Source organism: Coffea arabica, chromosome 11e (genome assembly GCF_036785885.1).
Source record: "Coffea arabica cultivar ET-39 chromosome 11e, Coffea Arabica ET-39 HiFi, whole genome shotgun sequence".
In the NCBI taxonomy this organism is placed as follows: Eukaryota; Viridiplantae; Streptophyta; class Magnoliopsida; order Gentianales; family Rubiaceae; genus Coffea; species Coffea arabica.
This window is the reverse complement of record NC_092331.1, coordinates 52567995-52591864: the sequence shown is the minus strand read 5'-3', so window position 1 is coordinate 52591864 and position 23870 is coordinate 52567995. Positions and strand designations below refer to the sequence as shown.

General features: G+C 43.9%; 2 non-coding genes across 2 annotated transcripts; both read right to left on the bottom strand.

The window, feature by feature from the left end:
- Window positions 1–596: 596 nt before the first annotated feature.
- LOC140026306 (small nucleolar RNA R71) lies at window positions 597–703 on the bottom strand. Its single transcript, XR_011830251.1, has one exon. It is a non-coding gene; the product is annotated as a small nucleolar RNA R71 (small nucleolar RNA).
- Window positions 704–20441: 19738 nt separating this feature from the next.
- On the bottom strand, window positions 20442–20548 carry LOC113719753 (small nucleolar RNA R71). The gene has a single exon (XR_003455010.2). It is a non-coding gene; the product is annotated as a small nucleolar RNA R71 (small nucleolar RNA).
- Window positions 20549–23870: the final 3322 nt, after the last annotated feature.

Sequence of the window (23870 nt, the reverse complement as noted above, 5' to 3'; positions counted from 1 at the left end):
TTTGGATTATTTGTTTCTTTTCAAATTCAATTTTTATTTTTATTTTTATTTTATTCTGTTCTTCTTGGTATTTTTGCTAGTTTATGCCCCGTTCTTCTCGCACAGGTGAATTAGTATACGACGCGGAAGTTGAGAAGGCAGCGCGTAAGCGGAGGCAAGAGACCAAGAGACGAAAACAAGGGCACTTATTTGCTGCAAACGAGTCAGCGGAAGACGAAGTAAGCATGGCCAACAACCAAACCTTGAGGGAGCTGGCTGCCCCGGAGCTGACTCACCAGCCCTTATGCATCAAATTCCCCACTTTGGCTGAGAACACTGCTTTCGAACTGAAGTCGGGATTGATTCACCTCCTACCTTCTTTCCATGGCCTCTCTGGTGAAGAACCCCACAAGCACGTCAAGAAATTCGAGGTAGTTTGCTCTAGCATGAAACCTCCCGGGGTCACAGAGGAGCAGATAAGACTTAGAGCCTTCCCGTTTTCTCTCAAAGATGCAGCTAAAGATTGGCTGTACTACCTACCAGCAGGTAGTATTACCACATGGGTGCAGCTGAAAAAGAAATTCTTAGAAAAATTCTTCCCTGCATCCCGGGCTGCGAGTTTGAGGAAGGAGATCTGCGGCATTAAACAATATCCCGGTGAGTCCTTGTATGAATACTGGGACAGGTTTAACAAGTTGTACACTAGATGCCCGCAGCATCAAATTAGTGAACAATTGTTAATCCAATACTTCTACGAAGGGCTCCAACCAACCGATAGAAGTATCATTGACGCTGCAAGTGGGGGAGCACTGGCAAACAAGACACCGAGGGAAGCGTGGGAGCTCATCGAAGCCATGGCAGAGAACTCCCAGCAATTTGGTTTCCGTGAGAGCAACCCTCCCCGTAAAGTCAACGAGGTAGAGATTTCATCCCTACAGCAGCAAATGTCAGAATTGACGTCTGTTGTTAGGCAATTAGCCATGAGAGAAACACCGCGAGCAAAGGTGTGTGGAATCTGCACTAGCATGGACCATTGCACAGACTCGTGCCCCATTTTGCAAGAGGACGGGGCAGAGCAGGTGAACATGGCTGGAGGCGTGCCCGCGCCTCGTAGGCAGTATGATCCATACTCCAACACGTACAATCCGGGTTGGAGAGATCATCCAAATTTCAGCTATGGGAACAGGCAACAAAATTCATTTCCGAATCGTCCACCAGGATTTCAGCAACCATGGCAACCGAAATCACAACCATCATCCTCCAACACAGGGAGTTCCTTGGAGGATATTGTAAAGAGTCTGGCTACGACTACTGCCCAGATCCAGCAAGAGACTAGACAGTTCCAGCAGGAGACCAGGTCATTGACCACAAATATGGCTCAACTCCAGCAAGAAACTAGAGCTTTAACCATGAGCACCAATCAGTTCCAGCAGGACACAAAATCAGGCATGAAGGATATGGAGGCTCGAATAAGCCAGATGGCAACTGCTATAAATCGCTTGGAGTCCCACGCTTATGGAAAGTTACCTTCACAATCCGAAGTAAACCCCAGGAATGTGAGTGCCATGACCCTGAGGAGTGGCAAGACACTGGAAGGGCCGAAAGAGGGAAATTCAAAAAGCAAGAGTGAGGAGGAGATAGAGAAGGAAATTGAAGAGGAAGGGCGTATTCGCAAGGATCCTGAGGTAACCTTCACTTCTCCGCCCACTATTAAATCTAACTTACCTCCTTTTCCTTGTAGGCTGGAGAAGACAAAAAATGTAGAGAAGGAAAAAGAGCTTTTGGAGGTGTTCCGAAAAGTGGAGATTAACATCCCTTTACTGGATGCAATCAAGCAGATACCGAAATATGCTAAATTTCTCAAAGATCTGTGCACCCATAAGAGGAAACTGATAGGGGACGAGAGAGTAGCGGTGGGAGAGAATGTGTCAGCAATGCTCCAAAGAAAACTCCCACCCAAGTGTGGAGATCCAGGTATGTTCACGATCCCCTGTAAGATAGGGAATACACCGATTAGGAAAGCAATGTTAGATTTAGGGGCGTCAATCAATGTGATGCCAAAGACTATTTTTGCTTCTCTAAATCTTGGGCCACTTAAAGAAACGGCCATCATAATCCAACTAGCTGACCGCACAAATGCATATCCAGAGGGGCTAGTTGAGGATGTTTTGGTTCAGGTAAATGAATTGGTTTTTCCTGCAGATTTTTATATCTTGGACATGGGAGATGAGAAATCATTAAGCCCATCACCTATCTTGTTAGGTAGACCATTTCTTAGCACTGCCAGGACTAAGATAGATGTGAATGAGGGTACTTTGTCAATGGAATTTGATGGTGAAACTGTGAATTTCAATATTTTTGAGGCGATGAAGTACCCAAAAGAATCTAACTCGGTCTTTGCTTTGAGTGTTATTGAGCCTTTTGTGCAGGAAATTTTCGAATTAGATGGCGAAGACGCTTTGGAAGTGGCTCTAGCCAAGCATCTGGAGTTGGGTGTAACTCCTGATGTGGACCTAAGGGAAGATTTGCTCCATGCTGTGGAAGCCTTACACTCGCTTCCACCCGTATCCCCAAGGTATGAGCTTACTTCTCTTTTCGTGCCAGAGGCTCAAACGAAACTGCTTCCTTCAGTTGTGCAGGCACCAGATTTAGAATTAAAGCCTCTGCCAAAGCATCTTAAGTACGCATTCCTAGGAGACCGGGAGACACTGCCGGTAATCATCTCTGCGCACCTGTCTCCAAGTCAAGAAGACAAACTAGTGCGGGTCCTGAGGGAGCATAAGGAGGCAATTGGGTGGAGTATAGCAGATATCAAAGGAATAAGTCCATCCTTATGTATGCACCGAATTCGGCTCGAGGAAGATGCGAAGCCAGTAAGACAGGCTCAAAGGAGGTTGAACCCCCTGATGATGGAAGTTGTGAAAAAGGAGATACTCAAGCTTCTAGAGGTGGGGATCATTTTTGCTATCTCGGATAGCCCATGGGTGAGTCCTGTCCAGGTAGTCCCGAAAAAGGCGGGAGTGACCGTGGAGGAGAACCAGGAGGGTGATATGGTCCCGGTCAGGAAAGCTACTGGCTGGCGTCAGTGCATCGACTACAGGAAGCTAAACGCCGTGACTAAAAAGGACCATTTCCCCATCCCCTTTATTGATCAGATGGTAGAACGATTGGCAGGTCGTGTTTACTATTGTTTCTTGGATGGCTTCTCAGGTTACTTCTAGATCGCGATCGCACCAGAAGATCAGGAGAAGACTACCTTCACATGCCCATTTGGCACGTTCGCCTACCGCCGGATGCCTTTCGGACTCTGCAACGCTCCAGCGACCTTTCAAAGGTGCATGGTAAGTATTTTCTCCGAGTATGTAGAGAAAATAATTGAGGTATTCATGGATGATTTCAGTGTGTATGGGGACAGTTTTGATGAATGCTTGGAAAATCTGGCTTTAATTCTGAAAAGGTGCATAGAGACGAATTTGGTACTTAATTGGGAAAAGTGTCACTTTATGGTAGATCATGGCATTGTCTTAGGACACGTTGTGTCGGCTAAGGGCATAGAGGTAGATAAAGCAAAAATTGACCTTATTTCTGCTCTACCTTACCCCGTATGTGTCCGGGAAGTGCGTTCGTTTTTGGGCCATGCAGGTTTTTACAGGAGATTTATCAAAGACTTTTCGAAGATCGGAGCACCCCTGTTCAAACTGCTGCAGAAAGACGTGCCGTTTGATTTCACAAGTGAATGTAAGGTGGCGTTTGATAAATTGAAGGAGTCACTGACATCGCCGCCTGTCATTCAACCCCCAGATTGGAGCCTTCCGTTTGAAATTATGTGCGACGCAAGTGACTATGCCGTGGGGGCCGTGTTGGGACAAAGAATGGGAAGAGCGCCACACGCGATCTACTACGCATCGAGAGCCTTAAGTGGAGCCCAACTTAATTACTCCACGACGGAGAAGGAATTACTAGCTGTTGTTTTTGCACTAGAGAAATTTAGGTCATATTTATTGGGTGCAAAAGTAATTGTTTTCTCTGACCATGCAGCCTTGAGGTACCTGTTGGCGAAAAAGGATGCCAAACCGCGGCTCATTAGATGGATCCTGCTCCTGCAGGAGTTCGACTTAGAGATTAAGGATAAGAGTGGAGCCGAGAATTTGGTGGCTGACCATTTGAGCCGGTTGCTCACGAATCAAGAAGATCTACCTTTGAGGGAGTCATTCCCTGAGGAGCAACCTCTGGCCATTGATTCGTCGGCACCATGGTATGCCGATATTGTAAATTTCTTGGTAGCGAATCAATTACCTACAGGTTGGGCAAAAGCTAGAAGGGATAAGCTAAAGAGTGATGCCAAACATTACCTTTGGGATGACCCATACCTATGGAGGCAATGTTCAGACCAGGTGATAAGAAGGTGTGTAAGTGCAGGTGAGTTTCACTCTATTTTGGCTTTCTGTCATTCGTTTGCATGTGGTGGGCATTTTGGTCCAAAGCGGACGGCTCGTAAAGTGTTAGAAAGTGGTTTTTATTGGCCTACTCTGTTTAAGGATGCATATCTGTTTTGCAAATCTTGTGATAAGTGTCAAAGGGTGGGGAATATTTCTCGAAGAGACCAAATGAGTCAAACCCCCATATTATTTGTTGAGATTTTTGATGTCTGGGGTATAGATTTCATGGGCCCCTTCCCCTCGTCCTTTGGTTTCTTGTACATTATACTTGCTGTTGACTATGTTTCCAAATGGGTGGAGGCAAAAGCCACCCGGACTAATGATTCTAGAGTGGTTGCAGATTTTATAAGATCTAACATTTTCGTCCGTTTTGGAATGCCAAGAGCTATAGTGAGTGACAGGGGCACCCATTTCTGTAATAAGACGATCACTGCTTTGTTTCGTAAGTATGGTGTGCTCCACAAAGTTTCCACTCCCTACCATCCCCAAACGAATGGTCAAGCCGAAGTATCAAACAGGGAAGTTAAGTCGATCCTGGAGAAGATGGTGAGGCCTGATCGAAAGGATTGGAGTGTGAAATTGGAAGATGCTCTCTGGGCCTACCGCACTGCGTATAAGACGCCGATTGGGATGTCCCCATACAGGTTAGTTTTTGGTAAGCCTTGCCACCTCCCGGTGGAATATGAACACAAAGCATTCTGGGCACTTAAGCGGTGTAATATGGATCTCATGGAGGCTGGAGGACACAGAAAGCTCCAATTACAAGAGTTGGAAGAGCTAAGGAATGAAGCCTATGAGAATTCCGCAATTTATAAGGAGAAAAGCAAAGTTTTCCATGATCAACAAGTTTCGAGAAAGTCGTTTGTCGTAGGGCAAAAAGTCTTACTTTATCATTCAAGACTTAAGCTTTTTCCTGGTAAGTTGCGCTCCCGTTGGATTGGTCCATTTATTGTTACTAATATTTCTCATTATGGTGCAGTGGAAATACAAAGTCTTAAGACGGAGAAGAGATTCGTAGTCAATGGTCACCGTCTAAAACCTTATTACGAAGGGTTTAATAATGAGCAAATGGAGGTTTTATTCCTTGATGATCCAAGAGGAGAGATTTAAACAATTGAAGGCCATGTCTAGCCAAAGACGTTAAAGAAAGGCGCTGATTGGGAGGCAACCCAAGGACTACAATATTAGTTGTGATCATTCTTACTTACTCTGCGATTTTTCAGTTTTATCTTAATGTTTTGACTGTTTTTGTGGTGTTGGATAGAGGAGTAGAGGTTTCAAGGCGTGCCCACGCCTTGATGGAAATTCGTTTGGAAATCATTTAGACGCTCTGGTCAGAGGACCATGTCCTCCAAGGCGTGCCCACGCCTTCCAACCACTTCGATAGCGAAAGTCAAAAAAAAAAGGGGGGGGCTTTGACCAGGACCCTATTCTTCCTTACCTTTTCTGGTCTTGTCCCTGTCCGTGACTTGGGCAATCAATTTTCCAATTTCTCTGAAATCCTGATTTACCTTTCTTCTTGCTGGTAAAGCCCACCGCCGCCTCTTGCCATCGCCCAGCGCCCATCGCCGTCCGCCGTCCGCCGCAGCCAACACCCAGATCGGGCAGCCGCGCGCCTCCAAGACCCAGCCCCCAACTGCCCCAGAGCGCGGCCTGCACAGCCGCGCCCAGCGTTGAGGTGCCACCAGCGCGCGCCATCTAGCAGCGCGCGCAGATCCTCACGACCGAGCGCACCCACAGCACCAGCAGCAGACAGCGCGCGCCTGCCTCAGCGCGCCAGCGCTGCCACCTGCGCGCGCGCCTACCCATCAGCGCGCCTGCGCTGCCCACCTGCGCGCAGTTTTTTTTTTTTCCCTCTGCCCTCTCGCACGCTAGCTCGCACGACCTGCTCTGCCTACGAGATCCTGCCTGCGCCTTTGCCGCGAGCGGCCCTCCTCGCAGCCGCGCGCCTCAGATCCAGCGTCCGCGCGCGCGCGCGCCTGCGCACGGCGCAGCTTTGCCACCTGCGCAACTTCAGCTCGCACGCCTGCCTCTGCGCGCACGCCCAGCCTCAGTTTTCCTTCCCCGCCAATTTCTTCTTCAGCGAAGACAAAGGGAATAAAAAGTGGTACCCCTACTTTTCTTGTTAAGCTGGTGGCTTCGATTGGGAGTTTTAATTGCCAATTTTTGCCTCCTTTTGGGTTGCTTTATTTGTTGGTATTGTCAGGGGACCAGTGGGTTGATTATCTGAAGAGAAACACCTTATATCTGCTTCCCTGTGAATATATACTTGAGATATCTGTGGGCTTTAGTGAATTTGTTATTTGGAACACGTGGTTGGTAGCCCTCTGAGTGCTGTTTTTTATTGACTAATATCTTGATTTGAGGGGAGTTGGCTCGGTCTTCTTAATTGTTGTCGGCTAATTGCCAACAGTGGGGAATTGATTGGTGTTTGTGGTCTGGTTGTCGGTTGGTGGGGTAATTGTGTCCCTTTTGTGGCTAAGCTGCTGGAATATTCGATAATTTCTGTTGACTGTGGTCCCATATCTGCTTTTGGTGGTTGGTTGGCTGTCTTTGAGCTCATTCATTATTCCTGTGGTCCCTAAATGCCCCCTAAGAAGGCAACTACTGCTGGGCCGTCAGGGTCCCAGCCTCGGAAGAGACGAGCGCCGGTACAACCCACCATTCGGTCCCGTTTGGGCCTGAATAAGAGCACCATGTCTCCTGGAGAGTGGGGGGAACCGATAACTAATCTTACAAGGGCCCAACAGGACCGGTTTAACATTTTGGTGAATCGACCTGTTGCCCCTTGTAAGTGCTTCCATGCCCCAACCCTGGACCACCTGCGAATTGCTCGGGAGGTTGAGCAATTGTTCTCAGCGATAGGTTGGGAACAGTATTTGAGCATTAACTGCCCCACGTTTGAGGAGCTTTGTTGTGAATTTTACTGCTCTTTTCAGTTTATCAGGAATGAATACATCACTTTGGATGAGCCGGAGATTATTCGGTTTAGATTAAAAGGCAAAGATTATGATTTCTCAATAAATGAGTTTAATCTGACTTTGGGGTTTGTCAGTGAGGACACCATTGCCTCCGGAGATTATATTAATAGTGCTATTGACTACACCAGACCGTTCAGAACTGAATATATTGACATCTGGAGGGAGTGGTCTACGGATCGGCTAGTTTATAATCCGAGTCAGTCCAAGGCCTCTGAACTGAAGGATCCGGTCTTAAAGGTCATCCACAGGTTCTTGGCTTACAATTTCTCGGGACGAAAGGATTCCTCCGGCACCCTTACCAAAGCAGAATTCTACTTCCTTTGGTGCATGCGCAACAATGTTAAGGTTAACTTTGGGTGTTGGATAGCCACTCAAATGGAGTCAGTCATTCATAAGCAAAATAAACCGATTATCCTAGGCTCGCTCATTACCCACTTGGCCATCCGATTGGGAGTGCTAGACCTTGACAAGGAGCACAACTTCGCCTTAGCTCGAGAGATTGAGCCACTGGATTTGCGCAGTTTAGAGCAAATGGGTGTCATTCGAAAGGTGGGCGATGTCTACCAATTTACGCTCCCTGGTGAAGACGGCCCACAGCCTCGGATGCCCGCCACTGCACCCTCCACTGACTTGCCACCGCATCCGGATCAGGCGGGACCGTCCTCCTCGCGCCCTCCCCCTGCTAGAGACCCCCGCTACCCGGACCTCCAGGAGGGTGTTCATGAGCTCAACACCCAGCTTTCACAGATAGATGGCCGTCTTATGGCGCTCCAGGTCTTCGCCCGCATTCAGGCAGAAAATCAGGCGGCCTTCTACGCTCACATTGGATTCACGCCGCCTCATCCCCCTCCACCTTAGTGACTCGTTTTCACTCCCCGGTGATCAGGGAAGTTCCTCTCAGTTCTCCTAATACTTCATTTATTTTTCCTACATTGGGGACAATGTCGGTCTTAGGTGTGGGGGGATTGGCTTTCACTAGTCCTTTTAGCTTTGTCTCATCAGTTCTGTGCTTTTTGCTTCGTTGAAAAAAAAAAAAATTTTTTTTGAAAGTGGTTAATTATGTCTATGCTTGTCAATGTTGGAGTGTGTGCTGTGATGAATGACACAATCAACGTAAGTGGTTATGTGGTTAAGTATGCTAGCTATGCATTTTGTTTCCCTTGGCAATGTTGTTGAATGATGAATATGCTGGAATTGACCCATTCTTGTAACCTTTGGGGAGCTTTTGAGCCTTGCTTGAGCATATTATTCTTGTTTGCTCCATTTTGTTTGATTGAGTGGGTATCACTCATGGTATTGGCATTCTAGAACTTGCTGGTTTATGCATGTCGAGGCCACATTTTTTGTGAATTGGAGGCATTTGAAATGATAAGGGCATTTAAGGTTTAACCCTCTTTAGCTATCTAAAAGAATCAAGCCATTACCTTATCTCCCAATAGTAAACCAATTTGAGCTTTTGTCCTTCGTTTCTGGTTGTTACCCGTATTTGTTAACCCAAGACCTCTTTAAACTTTCCTGTTTACCCCTGTGTTGTCAAGGGATGCCTGAATTCCATCATTTGTGCGAAAACAAACAAATTTGGGGGTTGCAAGTGGTTTTAGATTAGGTGCCATATGATGTTAGCCTTGTATAAAGAATGAGAGATTGGAAGAGGGCCACTGACCAGTGGACTTTGACTTACAGGGCGTGCCCACGCCTTGCGGAACTTTAAAAAAAAAAAAAAAAAAAACTGAAGAAGCCCTCGTGACCAGTGGACTAAGGGTTACAAGGCGTGCCCACGCCTTGCGAGCAGTTCCAAAAAAAAAAAAAAATTTGGGCACTTGTACAGTGGGTACAGCAAATGGGAACTGCCTAGCTAGTGAACTTCCTCCAGTAAAGCACTATGGTTATTAGTAAGTTTCGGGCATTCTCTTGACACTTTACCCCCTATCTATACTTTCTCAACCCGCTTTTCACCGGAGCCCCATTACAACCCTATTAAAGCTCCTTTGATTTATGTGTTTAGTTCACTTTTAAGTGGTGGAGATGTGATAAATGTGCAAGCCTATGGTAATGACATTCCGTGATGTTGATTTGAGCGTTCCTAGTATTCTTATATATTCTTCGATTCAAATTACAACCTGTCCAGTGTGTTCTACCTTTGGTGATATTGTCAGGGACTCTAGATGCTTGTATTAGTATAGACTACTGCATGACCTCTGCTCTCTTGGTTGTACTTCTGAGCTTCGAAATGCTTGAGGGCAAGCATTGTCTAGGTGTGGGGGGATTTGATAGAGCAGTTATTTGGCACATTTTGCAGTGTTATTTTGGTCTAATTTCGACTACTTACTGTGCTAAGTACTGAGGTTTAACTCATATCTCACATTCGTATGAATTATAGGTGATCGGCATTAAAAATGATCTCGCGGGGTAGATTTCCAGAAGAATTGTCGTCCCAAGGCGTGACCACGCCTTGGAAGGTGGACGAAACCGAAAGACGGACCGCGGTCCATGTGGACCAGGCGCATGGGATCAAAACTCAAAAAAGGGAAATGGCCTTTTGCAGAATCAATTGCAGGAGACGTTGCTTTCTTGGACTCTTCTTGGACTTATTGTGGGCGGCGGCTATAAAGAGGGATTCAGAAGAAAAAAAGGGGGACCTAGCTATTATACTCTTTCGGCTACTTTTTGTACGACGGCTCCCTTTTCCTTTGTTTCTTCTTGGGCAGCAAATTAGATAGCTAGATTTACATCGGATAAAAAGACAGTAGCTTTAGTTTTCTTTTTCCCAGGCGCTAGACGTCGCTGGTCTCTTCTGATTTTCAACTTTTCCGCTGGATAATTCATTCGTAGCTTTTGGCTTTGTAATTGGGATTCCGACGAAAGGGACGAAGGCAGTGCCTTTTCGGTTGTTATTGCAGTTAATTTCCCTTTCCCAATTCCTTGGCAAATAATTGAATGAAGTCAATTAAATCACGCGGGATTGAAACGATGAGGAGCGGCTAATTTCCTCCTCTACCCAAAGGGTGACGCGAGGGCGCGGTCCATAAAACCTGTGAGATCTAATCAAGCTTTCATTATTTCTTCCAATTCGTCATTATTTGTGCGTTTCCTGAATTAATTGTTCATGGGTATTTTATTAATTGAATATCAACGGCCGGGTATTTGATTTAATTTAATAGCCTACTGCCACGTTAATTAAATAGAATCCGTAATTGTTCATTTAATTGACACCTCGTGGCAACCACCATAATTGGTTTTATGTTGGGGAAACGCAAGATCTAATTTAAATAAACCCTCTTAGCGTGTTTATTGGTTAGGGTTGGGTTCTTCTAGCTTTAATGCAATTGGGTAATTAAATTCCTATGGTCGTACCTAGGGTTGTTATCTGGTTAGGGAAGCAGTCAATGGTCGTACCTTGACTGTCGAATAGGTAAGGAAGAGCTGGTTGTCAGAGCTTATTGATAACTATAACCAGTCTAGTGATGAATGGGTGAAATATCTTTGCATCGATGATCATTTAATTGGACCGTGCCTGAGCAGTTGATCCTTTGGGTGGAATCGTATTAATTGCTATTTTTTTTAGTGACTTGTGCTTTGTGAGTTGGTTTTGAATTTAGTTCGCTTTGTTTTTATTTTACTTTTATTTTATTTATTCCTCTCCCATTGAAAATCCCCCAATTTTGCTCTGCTAATTTGGAAAGAAATAATTTCCTACCTGCTCCCTGCGGAATCGACCCTACTTGCCATTGTACGCAAAATTAGTATTCTTATAGACGAATCCGGTATATCGGATCAAGCAAACTCTTCGGGAACAGGGTGAATCAAGTAACCCATTGCACACCTAGGGTCCCTGCTCCAGTACTTGGATTCGTTTTATAATTATTTAATTGAGGTGATAATTAGGACTTTTTAGTAATTATTATTGCACAGGTTCGGCACCTGTCAATTTTTGGCGCCGTTGCCAGGGAGTTGGCATTTGGATTATTTGTTTCTTTTCAAATTCAATTTTTATTTTTATTTTTATTTTATTCTGTTCTTCTTGGTATTTTTGCTAGTTTATGCCCCGTTCTTCTCGCACAGGTGAATTAGTATACGACGCGAAAGTTGAGAAGGCAGCGCGTAAGCGGAGGCAAGAGACCAAGAGACGAAAACAAGGGCACTTATTTGCTGCAAACGAGTCAGCGGAAGACGAAGTAAGCATGGCCAACAACCAAACCTTGAGGGAGCTGGCTGCCCCGGAGCTGACTCACCAGCCCTTATGCATCAGATTCCCCACTTTGGCTGAGAACACTGCTTTCGAACTGAAGTCTAGAAATTTAAAAATTTTATTATTACAAAAAAAAAATTTATTAGAAAAAATTTATTATTACAAAAAAAAAAAATTCAGCAATTTCCAATTGGGACGATTTACATTAGCGTAAGTTTTTACAAAAAAAAAAAAACAAAAAACAATTCCCCTTTTCTCTTTTCTTTTTCTTCTTTTTCTTTTTCTTTCTTTCTTTCTTTGTTTTTTTCTTTCTTTCTTTTTCTTTTCTTTCTTTCCTTTCTTTCCCTTTCTTCCTCTTCTTCCCCGCTTCCTTCTTCTTCTTCTTTTCTTTTCTTCTTCGACCGAGACCAGCGCACCGCCAGCTCGCCTCCACTCCAGCAGCTCCATCGCCATCTCCAGCCCGCGGCAGCTGCTGACTAGCCGCCATCCACCAGCGGCTACCCACTCGAGCCCCACCTCACGGACCACCTTCAGCAGCTCCAAAGACCGCCGCTGCTCCCCTGCCCACGGCCGTCCACCCACAGCTCGCTGAGCTCCTCCGTTCCAAGCTCCACCCGCCACCTCCACTCACCAGCGCCTTTGACTGCCACCGCAACTCCTCCTCTCGCCGCGCCCAGCTAACCCCAGTCGCGCCCGACAGTCAAACGCCGCCCTTTCTCCGCGCCGCCGCTCTCTCAGACGCTGCGCCTCCCTCCAGTTCGCTCCCACTTCTGCAGTAGCCTCAGGTCCACCGCTGCCTCCGAGCTCCAAGCGCCACCACACGGACCACCACCAGCTCTCCTTCGCACGCTGATCGCGCAGCTGCTCCACCTCGCGCGACCCGCTGCTACTGTCTGCCACCCATAGCCACGCCCTTCCCACCTGTCAAAATTGACAGGTGGAGGTATTGAATTTTCAACCTCGATTAGTATTTTTCTGGTTCTTCTATTGTTGGAATTTGAGTTTTTGTGTTTGGGTTTCTTGATGGATAAAAGAAGGTGTTGATTTGGGCATTTTCTAGGGTAAATTGTGGACAGATTTGAGTTTAATTGCTGCCATATGTGGGGATATTTTCTGATATTTATTGAATTGTTGGCCGTTTGATTTAATTCCTCCTTGTGTATACACCAGTGGTACTGGTTGCGGTGTTACTTTCCAATTCTTAAATTTTCTCGAATTCTAATCGGTAGTTGCTGGAATTGCCTGTTTGCTGGGATTCTTAAAATTCTTAAGGTTTGGTCGCTTGAAGTGGGTAATTGAATGTCCAATTGGTGACATTTGTTGAGTTTCACTTGCTCCAATTGGTTGAATTCTTTGCTCTGTTGGGGTCCCTGTTGGTATCACTTGAGTTCTGCTTTGTTAGTTTTTGTATCGTGCCCCTTGATCTTATTTTGACTGAATTGGAGACCCAGTGCATATTCATTCAATTTGCTGTGTTGTTAGGGTACTTTTCTAGCCTTTGGGGTGCCTCAGTTGTGCATTTTATTAATTGGGTTGGCCATGTGGTTCCCTTCTTTCCTGTGTATACACCAGTGGTACTGGTTGTGCTAATTTGCTTACAATTTCTTATTTCGATATGCTTGAGCATCTGTGACTGAGTATCCTTCGATCTTGCTGCTTTGTTGGGATCGTTTTTGGTGTCAATTGAGTATCATTTGGTACTTTCTGTCTGGAGTCTATTGAGCTGCCTTTGGTTGGGGTTTATTGCATTTAATTGGTGCATTGGACGGCTCCTGTGCCATTTCTATTGCTTATTGAAGTAGGTTGCCTCTATTTGCCTTGGGAGTTATTTGCCCCAATTGACTACCATTTTGGTCTTTTCGATTTCTGGTACTGCTTGGCGTTGCTTGGAATTATCAATACTTTGGGTTGGTCATTTGCTTTAATTTTTCCCTATGCCTGCACCAGTGGTACTAGTTGGGGTGTTTTGAATACATTCATGGATTCTATATGGTTGCCTGTCTGATAGCCAACTAATACCCTTGTGATTTGGTTATTGTCCGACTTTTGAACTACTGTTACTGGAGTACCATTTTCTTGAGCCATTTGCTAATTTTAGTAGGTGGAATTGGATACTTGACTGCCCAATTGGAGACAGTTTGCATTTGATTGTTGAGGGGACCAACCAGGGGCTAACGACTGGGTCCAACTCCGAATGCAAGTTGAGAGACTGGAGACTCGAGTGACCCACATTGACGTCGACTTGCATAACATGGTGCGGAATTTGGCAGTACCCCGCCCAACCCACCCCTGTTTTGACAACTTCAGGGAAGTACCGTTGCCCTTCTCCTTCCTTTTGCTGTTAGTTTATCACATTGAGGGCAATGTGTGATTTAGGTGGGGGGGGGTCAGTTTTGGGTGCTAGTATTTTTAATTTTAGTTTCTAAAGGTTTTTCCTTTATTTTTAGTTTGATATTTATCTCCTTTTTCGTTTATTTTCTTTTCTTTTTCTTTTTTTTTTCCTAGTGGTCAGTCTTCATATGAATACCAAGTTTGATGCTGGATTGTTGTCTAATTCTACTTTTGCCAATTTTTTAAAATAAAAATGTATCAGGTTAATGTGGTTGGGTCCAAGATATCTCCCTGGTGAATATCGGATTGCTTGACTCTCTTGATTTTTTTGTTAACTCTTCTAGGCATAGGGAATGACTGTTGCCATTTTAATGTGAACTGGTCCAATATTGACTCCAGTGCTCCATGTTTGGCAATAATGAGGCAAGCTGCTCCCATGCGTGGTTATTAGTGTTGTTGTTTTGCATTTTTGCATTGTTTGGCTGAGAATAAACTTGACTGTATTCCGCTATTAGTTGCTACTGAGTAACCGGGAATCTGCACGTAAAAGTGTCGATTCTCGCGTCAAAAGGTGGTACTTTATATGAGTACGTGGTCGTATAGCGGTAGGACCTGAGTAACCGGGCTCCTTCATCTAAAAATGTTGGAGTTCGCGTCCAAAAGGCTCCGGCGGCTAGAGACTAAGTCTTTTTGTGTCAAATATTATTATTATATATAAAAAAAACAGGAAAAGAAAAAAAAAGAGAGAATATATAATAGGAGAGCTTGCCGGTTTATGGACTTAATATGGGGACTTGTGTGAATATTTGGACCATTAGCTGATAAATGTTGTGTGCCATTCCTTTTTCTTAGAGTAGTTAATTTGGAAATTGAAGGAATTTGTGGTTCAGGGGCTAACTGGGGGGATGCTTCTTGGATTTTAATTACTAATGCCCGATATATGGTTCTCTCTTGAATATCTTGGTAATTTGGTAGATAGAGCAATGACCATTATCAAATTTTGGTGTCTGTATACTTTCCCCATGCTTGAGGGCAAGTATGATTCAGGTGTGGGGGGAATTGATAGGGTATAATTTGTTAGTAAATTTATTATTGATTTCCCCTTCTATCCCTGACAAATATTGTGTTAATTGCTGATATTTACTCATATTTGGTATTTGGAATCAATTTCAGGAGTGAAGCAGAAAATTACCAAAAAGGAGGGACTTGTATGGGAAAATGCAGACTTCTAAGGGCTTCAACCTTTGGGTCCTTGAATTGGTGGGGACCACAAGCTAGTGCAAGGCATTTAGTCATTTGGGCTTTTCAAAGAAAGCAACGTAGAGAGACTTGGAACAACAAGTACTTTGGAGGGTTTGTCCACATGTGCGGGGACCACGGATAAGAAGCATGAGTCATTTGGACTCTAGGAAAAGAAACGTACAAGACTTTGAATTTGGTGTGGGGACCACTAGAGATAGCATTAGACTTCCTTTTGGCTTCAAAAAGGGAGAAACGTACGAGAGGTTTATCAATCAATAGTTTTAGTTTAGGCTTTTAGCATAGTTTTAGTTTCCTTTTCTTAGCTCTTTCGCATGGTTGTTCTCCATTAATGGAGAACTAACCTCTTAATTCAAGTCAAGGGGACAACTGAAGATTTGGTTCAACAATTACTGTGAGATCTAATTTATTTTAATTGCTTCCTTAATTTATTGGTATTTATATGTTCCCTACTTTTAATTGCTATAGCTCGTGTGAGTAATTGAATAGATGCGCAATATTTAATTATTCACATAGGCTATTTTGCTAAATAGGGATAATTGAATCCGTAATTGTTCGTTATCTTTATCTCAGTAGCAATTGGCGTAATTGGGTTTATGTCAGGGGAGCATACGATCTAACTTAAACAAACCCTCGTAGCGTGTTTGTTAGTTAGGATTGGGTCTTTCTAATTATTAATGCAATCTAGGAATTAAATCCTACGGTCGTACATAGGGTTGTTTTTGGGTTAGAGAAATAGTTAACGGTCGTATCTTAACTATCGAGAAATTAAGGGAAGGTTGGTTGTTTATCCCGTGCATGACAACTATAACTGGTCTATTAATAAATGTGGAATTATGTGTGAATCAATGATCAGTGCCTGAACCATTTCTGAAGTGTACCCTTGGCTAGAGTTTTCCCTTAATTATTTCTCTTAATCAATTATTTTCTGCAGTAAATTTATTTAGTTAGCATTTAATCCAAAACCCCCCATACTTTGAACTCTAGAAGAAACGAATTATCCCCAATCCCTGTGGATTCGACTCTACTCACCGCTATATACAAAATCTGTATTTTTCTTGAGTAGGTAATTATTATTGCACAGGTTCGGCACCTGTCAATTTTTGGCGCCGTTGCCGGGGACTGGTGCCAGATTAATTTGTTTCTTTTTGAGTTCATCTTGTTTTTTTTTATTTATTTATTTTTCTCTTATTTTTTTTATTATATAGTTTATGACTTCTAACACTCCGTATTTTGGTGATATACTGGATTTTGTTTCCGGGGAAGGCAATGAGACTGATTTTTTTTCTAAGTTTGCATATTTAGAGGCACTAAACTCTATTAAAAAAAGAATGGCTGCTGCAACCTGTGAAATTTGTTATGCCAGGGATCATTCAACCGGTATGTGCCCCGAATATCAAGATAATCTGAGTGTTCCATTCAATAATTATGGAGATTTTTCACCCTGGTCTCAAACGTGGTATAACCCTAATCCAAACGGGTATGATCAAGGATGGTGGGATAACTCCAGTTATGATTATACAACAGGGCCAATGAATTTTCAGCAGTATGAGTTTCAAGAATCATCATCTATGTCAGGTATGTCTCTTGAAGAGATAGTTGAATTAATAGCTACCAACACATATCAAATTCAACAGGAGACACAAGTGAGCAGGCGTAACCTAGCAGATCAAATGGATCAATTGACATTTAGGATAACGTCATTGGCTTCTTGAATGAGTGAAGAATTGCCCTCACAAACTATTATCGACCATGAGGAATATGAGAGTGCAATTATCCTGACGAATGACATGGTACTGCAAGAGTCTCAAGAAGAAGAATCTAAAGATGCAGTTGAAAAGAAAGTTGAAGCACAAGAATTGAGACCCCAACATCAAATAGTTCAAGTGAATGAATCCAGTGAACAATCTCCAAATGCGGTGACATCTCCTCCATTCCTTGATCAATATTTTCCTGACTCTTATTCTTTAATTCCCGTTAGTGAGATTGATTTAATTATACCAGAAAATTTTGAGTTTCATGACAGGAACAAGTTAAGAGTCACGATGGCAAAATATCTCAAACCAATAAGTGCTTGTGATGGAGGAGTGAATGAAAACTTAAGGTTATTACTTGGTTGTTTGGAGCCATCTACTAGTCCATGGAAGACCGTAGCTCGTGTGCTCAAGAATTACTCTATTTACGAGGGCTATCAGGATTACATAGAAGATGAAGCACTGAAACGAGCTGCACGATTTTTTCCTCCATGAATAAACATGAAAATGTCTAGCCAAAGACATTAAAGAAAGACGCTACTTGGGAGGCAACCCAAGACTATTTGTTTCAGTTTTCATGCATTTTTTAAGTTTTAGTTAAATGTTAGTATCAATTAATAGTTTGATGTTTGGTGGCAGGAAATTAGTAGTTAGACGTGCCCACGCCAGGTGGTCACGCCTGAGGGAAAGAAATTTTCGTTCAGGATCTGCGGACTCTGTAGTAGTTAAACGTGTCCACGCCAGGTGGTCACGCCTGAGGGAAAGAAATTTTCGTTCAGGATCTGCGGACTCTATAGCAGTTAGACGTGCCCACGACAGGTGGTCACGCCTGAGGGAAAGAAATTCTCGTTCAGGATCTGCGGACTCTATAGCAGTTGAGTGTGCCCACGCCTAAGACAGGAGTCCCTTCCAAAGAAAAAAAAAAGAAAAAAAGAAAAAAAATTTAAAAATTTTATTATTACAAAAAAAAAAAATTCAGCAATTTCCAATTGGGACGATTTACATTAGCGTAAGTTTTTACAAAAAAAAAAAAAAACAATTCCCCTTTTCTCTTTTCTTTTTCTTCTTTTTCTTTTTCTTTCTTTCTTTCTTTGTTTTTTTCTTTCTTTCTTTTTCTTTTCTTTCTTTCCTTTCTTTCCCTTTCTTCCTCTTCTTCCCCGCTTCCTTCTTCTTCTTCTTTTCTTTTCTTCTTCGACCGAGACCAGCGCACCGCCAGCTCGCCTGATAGAGCAGTTATTTGGCACATTTTGCAGTGTTATTTTGGTCTAATTTCGACTACTTACTGTGCTAAGTACTGAGGTTTAACTCATATCTCACATTCGTATGAATTATAGGTGATCGGCATTAAAAATGATCTCGCGGGGTAGATTTCCAGAAGACTTCTCGTCCCAAGGCGTGACCACGCCTTGGAAGGTGGACGAAACCGAAAGACGGACCGTGGTTCATGTGGACCAGGCGCATGGGATCAAAACTCAAAAAAGGGAAATGGCCTTTTGCAGAATCAATTGCAGGAGACGTTGCTTTCTTGGACTCTTCTTGGACTTATTGTGGGCGGCGGCTATAAAGAGGGATTCAGAAGAAAAAAAGGGGGACCTAGCTATTATACTCTTTCGGCTACTTTTTGTACGACGGCTCCCTTTTCCTTTGTTTCTTCTTGGGCAGCAAATTAGATAGCTAGATTTACATCGGATAAAAAGACAGTAGCTTTAGTTTTCTTTTTCCCAGGCGCTAGACGTCGCTGGTCTCTTCTGATTTTCAACTTTTCCGCTGGATAATTCATTCGTAGCTTTTGGCTTTGTAATTGGGATTCCGACGAAAGGGACGAAGGCAGGGCCTTTTCGGTTGTTATTGCAGTTAATTTCCCTTTCCCAATTCCTTGGCAAATAATTGAATGAAGTCAATTAAATCACGCGGGATTGAAACGATGAGGAGCGGCTAATTTCCTCCTCTACCCAAAGGGTGACGCGAGGGCGCGGTCCATAAAACCTGTGAGATCTAATCAAGCTTTCATTATTTCTTCCAATTCGTCATTATTTGTGCGTTTCCTGAATTAATTGTTCATGGGTATTTTATTAATTGAATATCAACGGCCGGGTATTTGATTTAATTTAATAGCCTACTGCCACGTTAATTAAATAGAATCCGTAATTGTTCATTTAATTGACACCTCGTGGCAACCACCATAATTGGTTTTATGTTGGGGAAACGCAAGATCTAATTTAAATAAACCCTCTTAGCGTGTTTATTGGTTAGGGTTGGGTTCTTCTAGCTTTAATGCAATTGGGTAATTAAATTCCTATGGTCGTACCTAGGGTTGTTATCTGGTTAGGGAAGCAGTCAATGGTCGTACCTTGACTGTCGAATAGGTAAGGAAGAACTGGTTGTCAGAGCTTATTGATAACTATAACCAGTCTAGTGATGAATGGGTGAAATATCTTTGCATCGATGATCATTTAATTGGACAGTGCCTGAGCAGTTGATCCTTTGGGTGGAATCGTATTAATTGCTATTTTTTTTTAGTGACTTGTGCTTTGTGAGTTGGTTTTGAATTTAGTTCGCTTTGTTTTTATTTTACTTTTATTTTATTTATTCCTCTCCCATTGAAAATCCCCCAATTTTGCTCTGCTGATTTGGAAAGAAATAATTTCCTACCTGCTCCCTGCGGAATCGACCCTACTTGCCATTGTACGCAAAATTAGTATTCTTATAGACGAATCCGGTATATCGGATCAAGCAAACTCTTCGGGAACATGGTGAATCAAGTAACCCATTGCACACCTAGGGTCCCTGCTCCAGTACTTGGATTCGTTTTATAATTATTTAATTGAGGTGGTAATTAGGACTTTTTAATAATTATTATTGCACAGGTTCGGCACCTGTCAATTTTTCGCGCCGTTGCCGGGGAGTTGGCATTTGGATTATTTGTTTCTTTTCAAATTCAATTTTTATTTTTATTTTTATTTTATTCTGTTCTTCTTGGTATTTTTGCTAGTTTATGCCCCGTTCTTCTCGCACAGGTGAATTAGTATACGACGCGGAAGTTGAGAAGGCAGCGCGTAAGCGGAGGCAAGAGACCAAGAGACGAAAACAAGGGCACTTATTTGCTGCAAACGAGTCAGCGGAAGACGAAGTAAGCATGGCCAACAACCAAACCTTGAGGGAGCTGGCTGCCCCGGAGCTGACTCACCAGCCCTTATGCATCAAATTCCCCACTTTGGCTGAGAACACTGCTTTCGAACTGAAGTCGGGATTGATTCACCTCCTACCTTCTTTCCATGGCCTCTCTGGTGAAGAACCCCACAAGCACGTCAAGAAATTCGAGGTAGTTTGCTCTAGCATGAAACCTCCCGGGGTCACAGAGGAGCAGATAAGACTTAGAGCCTTCCCGTTTTCTCTCAAAGATGCAGCTAAAGATTGGCTGTACTACCTACCAGCAGGTAGTATTACCACATGGGTGCAGCTGAAAAAGAAATTCTTAGAAAAATTCTTCCCTGCATCCCGGGCTGCGAGTTTGAGGAAGGAGATCTGCGGCATTAAACAATATCCCGGTGAGTCCTTGTATGAATACTGGGACAGGTTTAACAAGTTGTACACTAGATGCCCGCAGCATCAAATTAGTGAACAATTGTTAATCCAATACTTCTACGAAGGGCTCCAACCAACCGATAGAAGTATCATTGACGCTGCAAGTGGGGGAGCACTGGCAAACAAGACACCGAGGGAAGCGTGGGAGCTCATCGAAGCCATGGCAGAGAACTCCCAGCAATTTGGTTTCCGTGAGAGCAACCCTCCCCGTAAAGTCAACGAGGTAGAGATTTCATCCCTACAGCAGCAAATGTCAGAATTGACGTCTGTTGTTAGGCAATTAGCCATGAGAGAAACACCGCGAGCAAAGGTGTGTGGAATCTGCACTAGCATGGACCATTGCACAGACTCGTGCCCCATTTTGCAAGAGGACGGGGCAGAGCAGGTGAACATGGCTGGAGGCGTGCCCGCGCCTCGTAGGCAGTATGATCCATACTCCAACACGTACAATCCGGGTTGGAGAGATCATCCAAATTTCAGCTATGGGAACAGGCAACAAAATTCATTTCCGAATCGTCCACCAGGATTTCAGCAACCATGGCAACCGAAATCACAACCATCATCCTCCAACACAGGGAGTTCCTTGGAGGATATTGTAAAGAGTCTGGCTACGACTACTGCCCAGATCCAGCAAGAGACTAGACAGTTCCAGCAGGAGACCAGGTCATTGACCACAAATATGGCTCAACTCCAGCAAGAAACTAGAGCTTTAACCATGAGCACCAATCAGTTCCAGCAGGACACAAAATCAGGCATGAAGGATATGGAGGCTCGAATAAGCCAGATGGCAACTGCTATAAATCGCTTGGAGTCCCACGCTTATGGAAAGTTACCTTCACAATCCGAAGTAAACCCCAGGAATGTGAGTGCCATGACCCTGAGGAGTGGCAAGACACTGGAAGGGCCGAAAGAGGGAAATTCAAAAAGCAAGAGTGAGGAGGAGATAGAGAAGGAAATTGAAGAGGAAGGGCGTATTCGCAAGGATCCTGAGGTAACCTTCACTTCTCCGCCCACTATTAAATCTAACTTACCTCCTTTTCCTTGTAGGCTGGAGAAGACAAAAAATGTAGAGAAGGAAAAAGAGCTTTTGGAGGTGTTCCGAAAAGTGGAGATTAACATCCCTTTACTGGATGCAATCAAGCAGATACCGAAATATGCTAAATTTCTCAAAGATCTGTGCACCCATAAGAGGAAACTGATAGGGGACGAGAGAGTAGCGGTGGGAGAGAATGTGTCAGCAATGCTCCAAAGAAAACTCCCACCCAAGTGTGGAGATCCAGGTATGTTCACGATCCCCTGTAAGATAGGGAATACACCGATTAGGAAAGCAATGTTAGATTTAGGGGCGTCAATCAATGTGATGCCAAAGACTATTTTTGCTTCTCTAAATCTTGGGCCACTTAAAGAAACGGCCATCATAATCCAACTAGCTGACCGCACAAATGCATATCCAGAGGGGCTAGTTGAGGATGTTTTGGTTCAGGTAAATGAATTGGTTTTTCCTGCAGATTTTTATATCTTGGACATGGGAGATGAGAAATCATTAAGCCCATCACCTATCTTGTTAGGTAGACCATTTCTTAGCACTGCCAGGACTAAGATAGATGTGAATGAGGGTACTTTGTCAATGGAATTTGATGGTGAAACTGTGAATTTCAATATTTTTGAGGCGATGAAGTACCCAAAAGAATCTAACTCGGTCTTTGCTTTGAGTGTTATTGAGCCTTTTGTGCAGGAAATTTTCGAATTAGATGGCGAAGACGCTTTGGAAGTGGCTCTAGCCAAGCATCTGGAGTTGGGTGTAACTCCTGATGTGGACCTAAGGGAAGATTTGCTCCATGCTGTGGAAGCCTTACACTCGCTTCCACCCGTATCCCCAAGGTATGAGCTTACTTCTCTTTTCGTGCCAGAGGCTCAAACGAAACTGCTTCCTTCAGTTGTGCAGGCACCAGATTTAGAATTAAAGCCTCTGCCAAAGCATCTTAAGTACGCATTCCTAGGAGACCGGGAGACACTGCCGGTAATCATCTCTGCGCACCTGTCTCCAAGTCAAGAAGACAAACTAGTGCGGGTCCTGAGGGAGCATAAGGAGGCAATTGGGTGGAGTATAGCAGATATCAAAGGAATAAGTCCATCCTTATGTATGCACCGAATTCGGCTCGAGGAAGATGCGAAGCCAGTAAGACAGGCTCAAAGGAGGTTGAACCCCCTGATGATGGAAGTTGTGAAAAAGGAGATACTCAAGCTTCTAGAGGTGGGGATCATTTTTGCTATCTCGGATAGCCCATGGGTGAGTCCTGTCCAGGTAGTCCCGAAAAAGGCGGGAGTGACCGTGGAGGAGAACCAGGAGGGTGATATGGTCCCGGTCAGGAAAGCTACTGGCTGGCGTCAGTGCATCGACTACAGGAAGCTAAACGCCGTGACTAAAAAGGACCATTTCCCCATCCCCTTTATTGATCAGATGGTAGAACGATTGGCAGGTCGTGTTTACTATTGTTTCTTGGATGGCTTCTCAGGTTACTTCTAGATCGCGATCGCACCAGAAGATCAGGAGAAGACTACCTTCACATGCCCATTTGGCACGTTCGCCTACCGCCGGATGCCTTTCGGACTCTGCAACGCTCCAGCGACCTTTCAAAGGTGCATGGTAAGTATTTTCTCCGAGTATGTAGAGAAAATAATTGAGGTATTCATGGATGATTTCAGTGTGTATGGGGACAGTTTTGATGAATGCTTGGAAAATCTGGCTTTAATTCTGAAAAGGTGCATAGAGACGAATTTGGTACTTAATTGGGAAAAGTGTCACTTTATGGTAGATCATGGCATTGTCTTAGGACACGTTGTGTCGGCTAAGGGCATAGAGGTAGATAAAGCAAAAATTGACCTTATTTCTGCTCTACCTTACCCCGTATGTGTCCGGGAAGTGCGTTCGTTTTTGGGCCATGCAGGTTTTTACAGGAGATTTATCAAAGACTTTTCGAAGATCGGAGCACCCCTGTTCAAACTGCTGCAGAAAGACGTGCCGTTTGATTTCACAAGTGAATGTAAGGTGGCGTTTGATAAATTGAAGGAGTCACTGACATCGCCGCCTGTCATTCAACCCCCAGATTGGAGCCTTCCGTTTGAAATTATGTGCGACGCAAGTGACTATGCCGTGGGGGCCGTGTTGGGACAAAGAATGGGAAGAGCGCCACACGCGATCTACTACGCATCGAGAGCCTTAAGTGGAGCCCAACTTAATTACTCCACGACGGAGAAGGAATTACTAGCTGTTGTTTTTGCACTAGAGAAATTTAGGTCATATTTATTGGGTGCAAAAGTAATTGTTTTCTCTGACCATGCAGCCTTGAGG